Source organism: Condylostylus longicornis, unplaced genomic scaffold (assembly GCF_029603195.1).
Source record: "Condylostylus longicornis isolate FDR11 unplaced genomic scaffold, ASM2960319v2 ptg000048l, whole genome shotgun sequence".
Taxonomy (NCBI): Eukaryota; Metazoa; Arthropoda; class Insecta; order Diptera; family Dolichopodidae; genus Condylostylus; species Condylostylus longicornis.
Genome location: NW_026578017.1, coordinates 22,054,185 through 22,072,759, shown reverse-complemented (window position 1 = coordinate 22,072,759; position 18,575 = coordinate 22,054,185). Strand labels below are relative to the sequence as shown.

The following is an 18,575-nucleotide window of genomic DNA, read 5'->3' as shown; positions in this document are numbered from 1 at the left end:
AAAGTAAGAGAAAAAATAATTTAAAAAAAAAAAAAATTTATTGATATCCTCTTAATGGTGTTTTGAAATTTTTACCGTTATACAAGTAATAATTTTGTCTTTAAGAATTAAAAAGTGAAATTACTTTGCATCGTAATTAATAATTTTTCGATCATTATTTTATTAACATTTGTTATACATAATTTGATTAACAAAAAAAATTTTAATTATACAAAATTTGATTTTATTAGAAAATTAGAACAAATTATTTTTTTATTTCGAAATTACAGTTAAATAATAATTTTTTTCATCATTCATACATACCTACATAATGTTGTTGTTTTAAAACTCATACACATTATGTATAATTATTGAAAATTGTTGCTAAAAATTATAAGTAAATATTAAAGAGTGAAAAGAAAAAAAAATTATACTACAAATTTTTGTGTTCGAATCAACCATTCGAATAACGTAATTTAAATATAGAAGAAGTTGTAAAAGCTTTTTGATTTAGAGAAAGGAACAAAAAAAAGTTCTTTCTCATATTTTATTAGAATTTTAATTTTGGTATGAGCAAGTGCTGCTGTTTATGATGTTGTATTGTATTTTAAGCTCTTCATTTATACATACATAATAGTAATATATATATTACGTATACATATATATGTATGTACATAAAAATTTGATTTTATATTGTGAATTGTGATTATAATTGAACTTTACCTCCAAATTAATTTTGTTCGAAATTTTCGAATATACTTAAGATGTTCTTGTATTATTGAAGTAAAGAACAATTATTGAAAAGATTGAATGGTGGTGTGCAAATTATAATATCATCAAAAGAATACAAAAAATAATAATAATAACACATAAATAAAAAAATAATAAGTATAATATATAAATTAATTGATGACCTAACAAGTAGGTAACGCAACATTACCAATTGTATCAAACATACACTCATACACTAATATTGTTTGTGTATTGAAAATATCATTAGAATAATTTTTTTTTTTTTGTAATTTTCGGTGATCGCATATTTATCAAAAAAAAAAGTCATTTTGGAGAGAGAAAAATTTATAAAAATTATTTTATTGTTTTGTTATTGAATTTTATAAATTTGATTTTATTTTTAAAATAAAAATAATCACTTGTGTGTAGTATAGAAGCATTTGATTTTTTAAATAAAAATTTGTGACATAAAGAAATTTTTAATAATAATTTTGAACAATTTTTTAATTAATAATTATTCTGTTGTGCACCATCTTTCATATTAATTTACTGAAAATTCTTTTAATATTTAAAATAAATATTGTAATTTTATAATTTATGATTAGTGATCAGTTTTGGTGATTAACTTTTTGAGTAAACAGTGAAAATAATATTAAAATACTTCTAAACTACAAACTTGTGTAAATTCATTATTCTTTATTAAATTGTATAGTAGAGTAACAGAGAAAGAATAATAATAATATTAATAATAAGTACTAAAAAAAAAAAATTGGAACTTTAAATATTTTGGTCGAAAATACGACGGCATTTCTTTCAAAATTTTAAAAATTTTTATTGGGGTAAGTAATAAAAATTATTACACATTATAAACTAATTAGTATAAGTACATAGAAATGATAGCAATTAGATTTACCTAGATTGAAATTTTTTAGATTTGCATACATACATACACACATACATTCAAAAATAATTTAAAACTAATAAATTTTTCTATTCGTACTTAATGAAAAAATTTGACTTTTAATTTAAAATTTGATAAAGAAAGTGCGTTCTAAATAATATAATACTTATTATGTAAGTTGTGATGACATACGAAATATATTACTAACTTGTTAGTCTAAAATTATGTAAAGACAACAAATGTAAGAATATTATAGTTATGGCGCTATTCTTGCTGTTCTTATTTTGCTCAACATTTTATGGTCGAATTTTGTGTTTTCTTTTCTTCACCTTGATTTTAAAATTAATCTCAATTCTTTTTAAATTCGTGTATTGTATTCGTATATTTAGAATTTTTAAATAAATAATATTGGTAAACTAAAAATTAAGGAAAATTTTGAGTGACACTGAAAAAAAAATTTAACCTTAATATGATTAAATATTTTGTTCTATAGAAATGAACCTTTATTTAATTTTTGAAATTGTCATAATATAAGTAAATTTCGACTGATTAAAATCGTAGGATTTCAATAAATTCGTAATATTGAGGAGGTTAGAATTAACAGTGAAAAAAAAATTTATTTTGAAGCTGCATATAGTTTGTAGCAAGTACCTACTTACCAAATTTTTTTCGATTACTTACTTATCTAATCACTACTAATACATTTTTTGAATCAACATTAAATATTTATTATTATAAAATAGATAATTAGAAACTTAAAAAAACATTCATACTTACTTATAAGTAAACTAATTACTTCCATGATATTATAGCAACTGAGTTCCTTTTTTGTGACTAAATTAATTATACGCCAATTAATCGAGAAATTGCTCTTAGAGTTAAGTATATCGAATCTATACTTAAATATAATATGGAATAATATAAGTAATATTAATATAATAATAAAGATATTCGTAGACACAGTTGCAAGTACGCTTACACAATGTAGCCAGAACTTACTTTTTTCAAATTTCTTCTCATTAAACAATTTCGTTTATTCTATAAGTATGATTCAGTACTCTTCTATGCTAAATTCTGTATTGCGTAAATTTAATGGTCGCAATTTTTACATATTTCATAAGTATTACACATTCATTTTGGATTAAACACACATATTCAATAGATTTTGTTTAGATAATTATATTAAAAATTTCGACAGCGTTAATTGATCCATTAATTTAGTCATTTAAATTGAAACTAAAATAAATTTACAAAAAATAAGTGAACCATTAGGATTTGTTACTTAATTGTATTAAAAGAAAACAGTTAAATCCTTATTGCAAGTACTTACTTGGGCTTGTTTCAATAAAAATTAGAAAAGGAATAATTTTTGTGACAAAAAACCTTAGGCTATATGCTAATATATATGTACATATGTATATGCAATGAGAGTACTTGTGTTCTTATAAGTATTTTGATTGTTGTAACCATTTTAGTTCTAATAGTGGGGAAAATAATATTATAAAAAAGAATATTAAATTTGAATTTTTCCAACAAGACTACAAACATTTCAACAGATTTCAATAATGTTAGTAAATAAAAATATTTTTATAAAAGAAAACATTAAAACAAATAAGAATTTTGCTTTATTTTCTTTTAATTTTTGCTTTAATATTTTCAAAACAAAATATCAAACATACTCGTACATACATACATACACATATATGAATATAGGTATATAAAATGAAATCCAATTTGATTGTGAAAAAATCTATAACAAAACAAAGTCCCCCGTAAAAATGGACAGAATGGGAAAAAAAATATTTTTTTTTTTTTTGCAAGTTGATTATTATAAACAAAAAATCTTCTTAAATAAACACAACATACTTCCACATAAAGTTCGAAGTATATAAGTATAACAAGTATGTTATATTACTTGTATATAGGTTTACATTATTAGTTCAAGTTACATGCACAAAATTTATATAAAATAAACAGTGTTAACAAAAAACTCTAACAACGTATAACGTCCTCTATTAAGCATATCTTAAAAAAATTTTACAATATTACGCGTTCCGTATTGAAAAGAATGCAAAGGAAAGCAAGTCGTACATCCATAAAAATTCTGAATACTTTATGTAAAATTTGACTATAAGTAAGCATTACCAGTATGCTTTAGTTAATTTTATATTCGATTTAGAGCTAGTTTTTGATTTTTTGCGTTATAAATTTCATTGTGGAAAATTTACGTTACCCTGTTAATTTTAAAGGGAGACGACTGTAAAGAATGTTATAAACTAAACATTGCAGTGTTCTTGTATTTAGTTTTAGATATAATTTAAAGGTGGTTGCAAAATTTTGCTTTTTTTGCAATACGGAATACTATCGTCTAGATGTTCATATTTAATTGCACAAGGTAATTCAGTAATAAATACACTGCGTAGTGTATGGGAAGTAAAAAGATAGCAAAATTTGTGTTAAGAACTTTGTGTTTAGAACACAACTTAAAAATTTTAAGAAAATAAATTTTCTTATGAAATTTAAGCTGAAAACTTTACGTATAAAAGCAGAATAAACGAGCAAATCGAAAATTATTCCAAAATCTCGAAAATTGTTCAGAATTTGGGACATGTTCTCTGAATCATCCTGTGTTGTTAATATTATATGATATTGTTTAACGGTCGAGTGCCTTAAATAAATTTCAAATTGTTTTTACGAAAAAAAAAAATATTGTTTATATAAGAGTTAATATTTAATTAGTTTCTTGAACTTGTTAAATTTTAATTATGATACTTAAAATGTTCATACTTACTTATTGTTTATAATCTGTTGACCATATTGCTTGGTGATAAAAAGTAGGTTTTTAATAACTAGAAAAAATCTGCATATTTTTCACTAGAACTCTTTCTATATTTAATTGCATGGAATGGAAATTTCTAAAAAACAATATAAGAAATATCTAGCTATAGGTATACATACAATTTTTAATGTATTTGGTCAAGAATTTAAAATATTGACCTCCTATTATTCTGATTTTTTATTAGATCTTTTTTTTATGTTCTAATGCCAGTAACCTTTTCCTTTTAAAAACTAAGATTCTTGAAAATGAGCATAAAGATTTAATAATAGGTTTAATATGTAGATTAATTTTCATAATTTTGCGGCAAAGATTAAATAAACAAAAAAAAAGCAAAATAACATTGTAAAAATTATAAAAATTTAATATGCCGAAAATTATGGTTTTAATGATCGCGAAAGCTTACATTCAATTTTTCAGTTCTCAAAATCCAATCATTTTAACAAAATCTGCTATAGAATTATTTTTATACCATTTCGTACATCTTTAATATTTTAAGAATTTTATGCGGTCTTTGGCAGCTTAAGAAAGTGTTTTTTTCAATGAATAGTGTGTGCGTTTAAGCAATCTAACATATTCTTACACATATACTTACTGAAATTATTATTATTGCAAGTCTTCACTAAATGGACTCGCATAAAATTTCTTATTCTTACTAACAAGAGTATTTTCTTAGAACAATATGAGTGCCTAAGTAAGTGATGAGTTAATTAGTTAAAAAATAGCATAAAATGAGTGTCTTAATTACTTAATTCAATAATTTGAATACGGTTTGTACGGTTTAACTTTCATCTGAACCAACCATTGTAATTATGTACTCAATATTCATATCTTAATTTAAATTATTTATTTTTTAAGAAAAACGCCTACAACTATAATTTTAATAAAATTATACTGAAAATACTTAGTTTTCTTTTACTGCTAATGCTTCTACATAAAACACATGTGTTATTCTTTAGCTCAATATTGCTCGTATTGCGGTATTTTAATAACACCTAATTGTAATTTCGAGCCACTTAACTTCAAAGTTTCTATTTAGTTTTTAATAGCAATTAAGTACTTATCAGATTTTTACCCTATAATTTTACAAAATGTAGATCAAATTATAAAGAAATTGAGCTTTTAAACAGAATTGATAAAAATCGTAATTTCACTTACACTATTTTTTCTTCTAACCACAGAATTATTGATGGTATCATAAATATTGTTGACTATGCTTAAACTGATTTTGTAAATTTTATTGTTTCTCAATTGATGTATAAAAGCAATGACAAAAGCACCGAAATTATAATTTTTTTTGCATTTTGGTTACTAAAATTTAAGCTCTGTTAAAAAACTGTAAGTGGGTACTTTTATATGTAGAACATTATACGTGACTAGAAATTTATTTAATTTGTTAGAATCCCTTTTAAGTATAACACATTTTTCCGGTTGTTTAATTCATAACTACATTATATCTGATTATATAACTGTATAAAGAAACCGCTATCGAAAGGTTATTTTATTATTAGGTATAACAGATTTATAAATTATAATTAATTAGAATTTGACTTCTTCGGTAGCAACCGGCAATAAAGCATAATAGTTTTTAAAAAAAAAAGACTTTAATTGAAACACAAAAAAGCTAAAAGTTGTTGAAAAAGAAATGAAAAGAATTTAAAAAATCATTTCTATTCCATGTTGTACTAGAACACCGGAAGTACACCTTAAATAAATTTTAAGTAAAACACCTTAGTACCCAAGTATGAACATAAATAATATGTCTTTAAATATATAAAGGTATGTTAGCCTTCGCATTCATATTTAAAAGCAGTAAGAAATTTAAATAAGCTAAAAAATCACCAAAGAAAACCAATATTTAAATGCGATTCTAATAAACAATAATAATAGGTTTAAAGCTTGACAAATAAAAGCGCTCTACTATTTGTTCTTGCCCCCTTCTATTCAATATTTATGTTATAATTAGCAAATACAATGAACAAGGTAGTTAAAATTTTTTTTTTCAATTGTTGTTTTCTTCTTCCTTTTTCACCTACCACTATTTGTATAATTTGCAACACAAACTGTTGTGTGTATAGCAAAATGTGAAATGAGAAAAAACGATACCGCTTTATTAATATCGCGTAAATATTTTCTCCCATTATGTAAATTTTCTGTTAATTCTTTTTTTGTGAAATATCGCGCTTCTTTCTTAAAAACAAACAGAATGCTACCGAAATGCCGCGAACTTGAACATTTAGTTTTAGTTGTTTCTGGTTATTTTTCAATTTTAAAGAGTTTGAATTAATTTGCAAATACTTAAATAGCAATAAAAGAAATGAATTATTTAAGTATGAACAATAGTTAATAGAAAACAAATGTTTATTAATGGAGGCTAAAAATAAAAAAAAAAGGATTTTTAATATAAAATTTCCGCTTTTCATGTTTGATGTTGAATTAAAGTTGTGTTTGACATGAAAAACGCTATCATACTTATGTATTTTCTATTACAAAATAAAGAATAAATTTTGAGTGAATGGCCATATTGCAAATGGAATTTATTGGATGAACCCTTCATTTTGATGTAATTTAAAGAAGCTTTTGAAGATTATCTGAAATAAATAAATAATAAATTTAAGCTAACTGAAATATATCGAACTAGGCTTTTGCATATAATGGCGACAGAAGTCGATCTGAAAATTAAGACAAGAAAAACTAAATCACTCCGAATAAGCACATCAAACCCTTTCCACTTCATCATAGATTCCAGACAAATACAAGATGTCGAACAATTCAATAATTATCTCGGCAGTATAACATCGACTACCGGAGGGGCCAAAGAAAACATATAAAACCGGTTGAGAATGGCTAAGATGCCATATGGCAGACTACGGGCCATCTGGAAATCTTTACATTTATTAAGAAATACAATATTAAGAATTTTCAACACATATGGATCCGAAATATGGGTACCAAAAAATTAATACACAAACAAAATAAAGGTATTCATAAATAGAAGTTTAAGAATCATCTGCCGGGTTCTCTGGCCTATCGCAATAGTAATAAGAAAGAAATTATGGGGGTGGATTGGCCTCCGACGACAACATGAAACAATTGCTATAGAGGTATTGGAGTGAGACACGCAACGAAGAACCATTGAACAACCCAAGAGTATATGGCAAAGAACAATAAAGAAAGAAATCGACACGATCAACATCACATGGGCGAGTTAAAACGAATGGTTCCAAACAGAGTTCGTTGGAGAAGCATTGTGGATGCTTCCAAGAGGAGTAAGGCCTATGCTTCCAAGAGGAGTAAGGCCGGAAAAATATGAGGAAATTCAAAAATTAAAAAAATGTTGGTCCTTAAAGTTTGCCTTTAATTGTTAAATTTGTAAACAAAAAATACTAGAAGTGAAAAATGAACTTTTGAAGAGATTTTTTAAAATCATTAGATAGCTATACCAATTCGTTTATTCTTGAAGCACTTGCTAATTTTATAAACAACTTTACCACAGCGCATCGTTAAACTAAACCATATTTTTTCTTATACATTTTAAGTGTTTTTTTATTATTTATGCAATATAAATTTTTTAATTTATTTTTATAAAAATTTAAAAATAAATAAATAAACAAATAAATATTTATTTATTTATTTTAAAATTGAATAATTTATTTATGCAAATAATCTAAAGAAAAATATATAAATATACAAAAAATAAAAAAAGACTTTAACAATTTAATCTTTGTCAAACTATAAATCATTATTGTACTTACTCAAAGATTATCTCTTAAAAATGAATTTTTATTTTTTAAAATAAAGAAAATATTAATCAATGGTGGTGCAGGTTTAAGGATGGTGTTCGCATTTTCCTGCTGATCTTTTATGTAAGTTCTTAAGTATTTATGAATATTCGAAAGTAAATTCGCAATTTAAATTTTATCTTACAATGATTTAGGAGTGCAGTATTTTAAACAAAATACAGAAATCAAATGGGATGGTTCGCAACTCGTCGGTTATAGTTGATATTGTGTGTCAAATATTTTACTTGCATGTCACTTGAAAGGAACGGGTATTTCTATAATGGAAAGCGCTAGCAAATCGAATAAATGAACAAAACTGTATAGTTTATTAAAAAATGCTGTACTCAAATCTTAGCTGCCCAAAGTTGCAAGACAATAAAATCTAACTTATCATCCAAAGCTTAAAATACCCAAAATTGCAATTTTCCGATACTTACAGCAATTTGAAAATTTTCTTGCCTTTGCCTAAATGTGTTAAGTGCACTTTTTTAATTCTGTTTTTTTAGACTAGCCTTACCGGCTTCTGACAAAATAAAGATTTTGTAACTCATAGAATTTTTATCGATTATTGACATATTTCCAATTCTTCTTATACTTAGTCTTTACAATGCTGTACTGGTATTGTTCTTGTAAACCATATTAATTTTTTATAAAAGATTATTGCGTAAAATAAATTTATTGGCGGCATGAAAATTCAATGAAAATTCGAAGGTTTTCTAAAAATCTATACTAAACATATTTATATTAAATGTTTTTATTGAAAAATATGACATTGAAAAATAATCCTTATCCATAAATTATTGAAATTGAAGTGCAAAAATTTTTTATTTCCATTTTAGGAGTGCAAATTCGTTACTTATTGTATTTAAAACATTTGATTTTAACTATAAGAAGTGCACTATAATTGATTTCAATCCATTTAAGTGTAACAGACAATTATTTGGTTTGTTGTTTTCAATTTGAGTATTTTGCAAATTTAATTTAAGAAAAATAGTTAAAAGTCGAGTGAAGGAAATATTGAAAAATAATTATTCACTGCTTAACAATAAAATACTTATTCAATAAAGATTTATTGAACCGTTCGATTATAAGTAGTTGTCGTTTTTGTTTTTTTTTTAATTTTTCAATCTTCGCAAATCTTACGCTATACCCTTAAGTTTTATTATCTACAGCAGTATTAGTCCAAGTATATATAATAGCCTTTTGTTCTCGCATAATACTAAATTGTTAACGGATAATAAATTGTTACAAATTACAAGCAAGTTCATAAATTCATTAAAATTAAAACAAGTTGTTGTACATTTTGGTATATTTAATGCCGAAATGTGCCTATTAGATTTTCTTCATTATAATTTCATGTTAATTTGGTGTCAAAGAAAATAGCTTAAACTGGCGACAAATCTCGTATTCTCAAAGACCAATGAACAGGTCAAAACCGTTTGTTTGAAAAATTTTGGAAACATAGACTAATATCGATTTTCATTGAATGTGATTCAGTTTGCACCAACACAAACCCAAGTTTCGATATTAGGGCAGGCATTTCAGATTTATTTCTAAGCTCTTAACGAGAAATGGATTCGAAATTTGGCCGCCATAGCTTATTCAGTAGTTCGATTACTTTTAACTATAAAGTGATCGGAGTTAAAGGAAACGTAGTTTTGTTTTTGTCTCTTGATTTCTATTTTCGGATTTCTATTGTTAGGTTGTAAATCTTTGCGTGGTGAAATAGCAAACCAAATTGAGTTGATTCAACGTTGGCAACTACAACAAGCCGTTTGTAGTTCCAGTGCCAAAAATACGAAACACCAAACCGAAAAAAACATGACGTTATATATGCCGTATGTAATTCGACAAAACTAAATATCGTAAAATCATAATTAATTTAGATGTTTTCTTTAGATACGCAATTTTTTAAATATATGGCCATTGCAATAGAAATCTGAATTTTAAGCAATCTTAGGAAAAAAAACCGGCATAATTTTACAAATTATTATTTAGCCTTGACTTGGCATAGAAAATTTTACATAAAATTCTCGTACTGATTTAATTAAAAGTAAAAAATGAATTTATTTAAAAAAAAAAGAACTTTCTTTTCTTGCAAAAACAAAAAAAAAACACAAAATAATTTTGAGTTACTAAAAATTTTAAAATAAAAAAATTATGGAATAAGAGAAAAAAAATGTTTTTTTTTTTGTTTTTGTGACCATGAACTCACAATTTTATTTATAAATAAAAATATTTTGCATAAATTTTATTTTTATTTATTCAAATTTGTGATTCTTTACTGCAAAAGTAAAAGGGGGAAGAAGTGAAATTTCTTAATATTTTTGTAATGCTTAAATAGATTTTGCGTACCACACCTTTTTAATCTTCAAAAGATTTCTGTATTTTAGTTTATTTAAGTTATAAGAATAAATACTTAAGCAAGTATAAATGAAGTAAGTAAATTTTAGAAATGACTTCCGTTCAATTAAATAAATTTGAATTTTATATAAGTAAGATGATGTTTAATATTTCATAAGATTATTATTTGTGTATATATGAATAGATCTACAGTTAGCATAGGGAGAATGCTTGATAATAGAATTAAAATTCTTTATATTATTATTTGAACTAGGAATTATGAGGAATTAGGATTATTTATAGCTAATAACTCAGAAATTTATTCAAAATAAATAATAGAAAAAAAAACTCTTTTCAGTTTTCTAGTAGTCAATTTTTAGAAAAATTGTATATCTCCTTTAGCCTAAGTATTTGAGTTAAGAAATCCATGTTCTATGAATTGGAAGTAGGTGTTATTTAAACAGGGGTGAACTTGTTGTTACACGTGGAGAGATGAATGTATTTAAATAAGGAAGGAATCACAAGAAAATGCAAGTAAAATACTTATTAGAGTAGCAATAATATGTGACTTCTGGCCCTAAATGAATCGATTCATATATTCACATATATATTCACCAAAATAATAATAGCTGGATCCGTTTAAGATGTAAAAATTTTCCGTTTAGGATAATAAAAAATTGGAAATTTTCTATTTTTGAGATGGAGAACCACACATTATCTCTGCTTGTTAGAAAAAATACTTAGCAAAATAAATTTTCATCTTTTCTTTTTTTTTACAGTAAATGAACGGAAATCACATATAGTCAGAATATCGTCTGGCTGAGAATTCAATTTTTAATTTATTTAATTTTTCATGAAGAAAACTCTATATTGTATACATACTTATATTTGAAGGACACATTTTCACCTTGTATACTTACTATAATAACGTAGTATTCAATTGACCTTAACACTTTAAATATGGTTTGAGAAAATATTGGATTACAAAGATTTTATAAAATTTTTATCTTTCAAAGTTCTTTGTGTCTTCATCGCCAGAAATTCTAGAATAAAGATTTTTTATATTGTCATAAAACTTTGTGAATAATTTAATGTAAAGGTACAAATCGATTATCAGCTCCTCCTTGGTTAAGTTAGTTTAATGAAATTAAGTTGATTATCACCATTGCCTGTTATATATGAAACAACAAAACTTTTAATTTCCAAAATAAATTTTTGTGAATAAGCATTTTGAAAATTACAATAAGTATGTAAGTAATAGGCTTCCATACCATGTTAAATTTACGGGCAAATACGCAGTTTCTATCTGCAATATAAAAATTTTTGCGGAAGATTTCGTGCTTTACGATTGGCAGTGCTAAACTTTATACATTCTAGAGATATGCTTATGTATATACCTATACTTATATTGTAGCACAGTTAAATACTATATCAATTGAATATAACCGTCTATTTAATTCCCAATCACCTCCCTATTATTGTTGCATATTTGAAAAAAAAAAAACAAATTGTTTTTATCTCTATTTTCATTGCCAATTCTTATTTGCAAACAAAATTTTTTTTTTCTATTTAAAAATATCTAATCATGTGTTTTATGACTCGTTCTAGTAAAATTTTGCCAAAAAGTATGCATATACGAAATGATAAAATACAAACAAAAGACCAGAAATAAAAAAAATATCAAATCATTAAATTTCAATGTCAATCCGAATGAATTTTTATATCCCCCAGTGACCTAGTGTACGTACTATAGAGATAACAAAAATATCTAAATTATGCCAGCGCGAAATATTCTTCTAGTACGTAAGAGCAAAATTTTTAGCAAAACGAAATTTTTTGTTATATGAAACGTACAGAAACAAAATATACTACAATTATGTACATAGATAATATATATATATATATACCTATGTGTATGTATATAAAAAATATTATATTATTATTTTATTGTTTATAATAACAATAACAATAAATGAAACACAATAACGTAAAAATAAAAATGAAAACATTCTGTTCATTATTGTGATCGTCATTGCGAGTAAAAATTATTTATGATAGAAAAATGTTCAGGGGTCTGAAACATTTCATGTTTAGTTGAAAACTAATGTTTATTATAAGTAAAAATACTAAAATATAGAATAAGTATGGTAATGAATTTTAATTACATACTATGAACATATTTCAGCTCTAAACGTATATTTGAAGCCTATTTTATGTTCATATAAACGTTACTTGATTTAAAGGCGACTTCACTCAATCTAATCAAATAATTTTGCTTACTTGAGTTGAAATGTTAATTATTTCAAGTTGATATAGGAAGAAGCAGCAACAAAGAACAAACTAATTTAGAAAATTCTATCGAAATTTATTTTCATAAGGTAAAATTCTTTATAATTCCTAAATTCAAAATTACAATAAAATACTGTGTTACGAATTGTCACAACAGATTATGAATTGTCATAACTGTATTATTGTAATGGCATAATGAAACAAAAGGGCATAAAAGTTTTCAATAAGAAAACATAAAATAAATTGAACTTAAGAAATAATCAAATTATTTACATTAAATTTTTTGAATCCTGCGAGTATCACAACGGACCTAACCTGACCTAACCTAACCTACATTAAATTATATGGTTCATCATGATTCAGTGACAATTATAAAATTTTGAACATTGTAACGCAATTTTACCTTATAATTGCTAATTTATTGCTGGGTTGTTTAATGGTATAGCATTGATACGATTTGGGTATTAGTGAATCGATTTGATGGTTGCTTCTAAAATTCATAAAAGAATTTTAAAAGTGCTTGTTACAAGGAAATTAAAATTTTAAATTTTATAAGGTTCCGTAGCGCTACGAGAAATGTTTAATATGTCAATTATCTATCGCATTTTATTTTATTAGCGTGATAAAAAAATTTTTTTTTATTACTTTAGGTATAATTTTAAGCAAAAATTTAAGAAATAATTCCAACAAAAATTGTATAAAAATTGCTAAAACGTGATTAAAATTTATACGTTATGTAATGAAGAAAACAATATCGAAAAATTATATTTTATGTAGAATACAACATTGGATGGAAATTTAAAATTATTGGAGCACAATCCATACTTATTAATTTAAATTCCAATAAAATTTAAAATAAAATTTTGATTTAGAATATTTAAAGTTGAAATTCTATATAAGCAATACAAACATATGATTTGTCCCGATTATAAGAGCCTCGCACGGAAAGTACCATAAAATAGAAAAAACAAATTGTTTACTAGCACTGCATTCATCTAACTTGTATAGTCTATAATTAAAAAATTACAATATGCACTTCTTCATTTTGTATACGAGTCCTATATGCTTCTGTATTATGCACTTTATAATGAATGCATCACAAGTGTGTGTACTATTTTCAATTATATAAGTCAACTTTTTTAATTATATTTCATGCAATCATACTTATTTTCACGTTACAAATTCTAAGAGTAACTTTTAAATAATATTGCAATGAGTTTTTTTAAAAGTTTTTTAACAATTATAATAATTTTTTTCTTTTTACTTATTTTTTTTTTTTTTATTACAATTTTTTAATTAATTTTCATTTGAGAGAATGTTAAGCACATTTGAATATCTAGGTACATTATTTATATGTATGTATGTACTTAAAAGTATCTAAATAAACTTTATAATTTTACTATAAGTACTTATATAAATTTAATATGGTTATAAGTTTGTATATATAAGAAGAGTTTTGTTCCTCCATAATATAATTATTTCAATAAGAATAACAATAATAAATGAGTATGCCTGTTTGTTTGTATAAGGTGTACTTTTATAATTGAAACATAAAAATTATATTATAAATTATGTAGTTAAAATTAAATAAGAGAATAGTTTGACATCACTGTTATACACACATATGTATATATATACTTCAATTAATTCTAACTGTAATTGAAATTATGAAGCATTTGTTAACTTAATTACTTATGTACTTTGTTAAAAAATACAAATATAATGGTTTCTTCTTTAAAATTCTTTTTGTATATGAGAATGGCAAGAACGTATATGTATGAATTTACGCAATTATTTGTGTGTTAAATGATGCACTTAAGCTATATAATTATAGTATTGCTTTAAAATAAATTAGTTTTTATTATTATAAGTATACAAATTAAATTTGTTCACATTTATTGCGTATATTGCATTTAACATAAATTTGATTAATATTTAAGTTAATAATTATAAAACATAAATATAAATAATATTCTATATAATTGTTTAGGATATTGAAATATTAGAAATTCATTATTTTAATCTCAAGACATTCGAAACTTCTCAACTCACCACATGGTATTGTGCAATTTCTTCGGTTATATTGAGAATTAGAAAACTGTCATTATATTTATAATGTATATGAGAGTTTATTATATCAGCTCTCGTAGATCCATCAATTTTTTCTAATATAGAATTCATTTCTTTTATATTTTGATTAGCTCAACTAGTCCTATTCGAATATAATTTTCGTTCTTGCTTTCGCTCTTACCAGTTAAAAGTCTTTATGATAATTGTTCCGTAGCTACTCTCATATATACATTTTTATACTTCTTACTCTGCTTCTTTTCTATTAACTAAATACATTATCTTTCCATTCAGTGCTCTTAAAATAATAGCTTTAACTATTTTTCACCTCTCTTCATAAATTCTATTTCACTCTCAATTGTCATATGTAAATTTCACAAATATTTTATATAAGAATTTTTTATTTATCTTAACTATTAATCAGATTTCCATTTAAGATTAAAACACTTTCAGTTGAATGTACGCCACTTGTTCTTAATCATTAAATCACAATTTATACGTTTCATACTAGGTATAAGTATAACGAATGTATAAAATTATTTTAATGTATGAAATTTGTTATGTTTTTGGATTATAAACTTTGTATCAAAATTTCTATAATATTTACCTCACACCGTAAGTCTACAATAAGATTTTTTTCGCTTTCCAACTCATAATACAAAAATTGTTAAGGTCTTTTTAAAGAATTTTCATGCTATATAGAACGCAGTACTTAACGTACAACCGTATAAAATTATTATTATGTAGCATGTCATTAACTATAAAATATAAAACACAAGAAAGGCAGAAAAACATGAACAGAAAAAAAAAGTTAAAACGTGAGAGACAAGAGCGAAACTATCAGATAAGCTGTTCTGTTTGTTACCTTGTGAGAATTCCATTTAAAAACAAAAGAAAATATGAGGAAAAAAAAAATGGTAAAGTAGTTAAGGAACACGCGGAAAAGCTAAAACGTGGTGTCATAGAGCGACAGAAGAATTATTTTTTTTTTTTTTGGAAAATAAGTTGAGAAAATGAAAAGCTCTTTTTACTTAGGAAAATGAAAAATTTCCGATTATTTTTGTTTTTTTTTCTTCTGCTTTTATTTTTTTAATGAAAAAACTTCTTTTGCTTGTTTTTTCTCAAATTCTCGAAAAAATTTTTAACACTAATGAGGTTGCTTTTTAGTTTATTTTTATATTATTATTTTTTTTTTTTATAACAATGGAAAAAATTTGTCGAATGTACCTTTTTTTTTTGTGTGTTTAAAAGTACAAGAAAATTTTTTTTGACATATCTGTACTGAACAGAACACAAGAATTTAAAAATGAGAAAATTAATTTTCAATTTTTAATAGCTATTCCTACTTATTGTGATAGTTTTGAGATTGTGTAAGATAACGTGAAAATTGGAACAAAAATCGTATTCTGTGTAAGTCTTAATATCTGTCTTCATTAGAATAGGAGACTTTAAATTCACGAGCTTTAATAATCGCACAGATTAAAGTTTGTTTAATTTACTTAGCAAGTGAATTTTCGATTGAAACAATTTTTTCATAAAAAATAGTACTACATTTTTTATAAACTTCTTTCGATCCCGAGGAACTATTTCACTTTTTAAGTGAAAAAAGACGTCGTTATTAAAATTAAAGCCTATGAAAGCACAGGATATTGTTGATTTGTTCAAATGATGAAGATGAATTGCCATGATAAAGATGAGACGGTTGAATATATTATCTGCTTTTGTGAAGCATTGACTAGAACGCGATTTATTCACTTAGAGGGTTATTTTTTAGCACACACGCGCTTATGGGAGATAGCGTTTGGACGAATTTGTAATTACGTAAAGATTGTCTAGCTGGGGCTTTATAATGATTGACGTTGGAATGATACAATAAAAGTTATGAATATTACGGTGACATGTCTTTATGGCTGCATTTGACTTGGTCTAGGGTTGAACACAGCAAATCTACAAATCTAATCTAGTCTACCTATACATAAGTATGTAACTTATTACTATATGCAATTTTATTATGTGAGTTAGAGGTTCTACATATTTTCATTCCAATGTTGTGGTTATTTCAACAATAAACCAATTTTAGCCAAGTATTGTTTTTGAATTTTTCACATTTTTAATACAACACTCGTGATTTATAATATTTGCATGGAAGTATGTTGCTTATAAACTTTTCAAATCTCATAAATTCTAATATGCAAATTTACTTATAACTCTAATATCATATAAAATGTCGTCATCATTTCAACTAAATGTCATAATTTTGAATAATTGTCGTAATAAAATGACAACATTTGAAAGGCTGTTTGAAAGCAAAACTTTTTTTTTGTTTAAATTTTAAATGTATGTAAGCAATTTTAAAGTTTTTTTTTTTGTTTTTCCCCTTTTTTTTTCTTTATTCTAAATTTCTTCTGTTTTTTTTTATTAACTTTTAAATTTTCTTTAAATTGCATTGAGCTTATAACCTTTTAACCTTATCATATAATATGACACATAAATAGGAAACTATATTTTATGGCATAATCCATTCCTATATTTATAACGGCACGTACAAGTATTTTAACAAGTTTTGACAGATAATATTGTACAAAATACAGTAGTTGAGTATGTTTTATTATGTTTTTCGTTTATAATGCACCACTGTATTAGAATCATATAGAAATTAGGGGAAAAACATACGAGAAAAAAAATGTTTGTTACTGATGAAAATTTTGTAAATTGTAGCATACTTACAGGAGGAACTAAATTAAATTTTCTAAATATATTCAAAATTTACTTCTGATCGACAAAATCAATAATTAGTACAAATTTTTTCATTATACGTAAGTTCCATTTCCGATTTGTCAAGCTCCTATCAAATAACAAAAAAATTGTCTACACTTATTGAGAGAAGAGACGGAATATTTTAAACCGTGTTCTTATTTTTACTCTCTATATTCACTGCTCTCTTTCATTATATACTTATTGCGTATATATGCATTTAATTATACGGATTGAATCATAACTAGATAGGGTAACATTCTGTAAAAATGTGGAATGGGAATGGGAACTCATTATCGTATAGAATTATATTAAGTATTAGTCCTGTTATACTTTTTGATTTATTAATTATTGTTATAATATCATTTCTGTAACAGTATATGAGAGAAAAAAAAAGGTAAAACACAATCCTACTCATCATGTCATAGAATTCACAATAGTATTTTAACAAGTTAGTATTTATCAGTTTTATATTCTAAGCTATATAATTTCGATTTTAATTTGATTTAAAAGTCGAGACAAGCGCACGCAATACATTAATTTTTCTCTTTTTTTTTCTATTAAAATTTCTTGAAAGCCTTATAAATTGGAATGGGTACGTATAATATACTGTGGGATCTGACAAACGTGGTATAGTGGATGCATATAATTCAAGAAGTTATTATAGAAGAATATAAATTGCAAGGTTAGGATAAAATGCAGTAAGCAATAAATCCTTTCAAGAAATTCAAATATATCTAGGCATTTAAAATGTCTTGTGACATCAAATCAGGACAAAAAAAAAAAGAAACCAATTTTCATTTAAATTATTTTATTGTACCCATAATTCAAAACTTTAATAAGACAACTCAATTTTTTTTTTTTTAAACTATAGCTATTTCATTATATTGTA

The 18,575-nt window shown here is 24.5% G+C and overlaps 1 protein-coding gene across 3 annotated transcripts in view; it reads left to right on the top strand.

Annotated features, from left to right (window-relative positions):
* The first annotated feature begins 854 nt into the window (after positions 1–854).
* LOC129610718 (putative phosphatidate phosphatase) overlaps positions 855–18,575 on the top strand; it is a 174,251-nt gene continuing 156,530 nt past the window's right edge. For all 3 annotated transcript variants that reach the window (XM_055523383.1, XM_055523382.1, XM_055523385.1), the window contains exon 1: positions 855–1,550. The gene's annotated coding sequence lies outside the window, so the exon portion shown is untranslated. The remainder of the gene's footprint in view (positions 1,551–18,575) is intronic.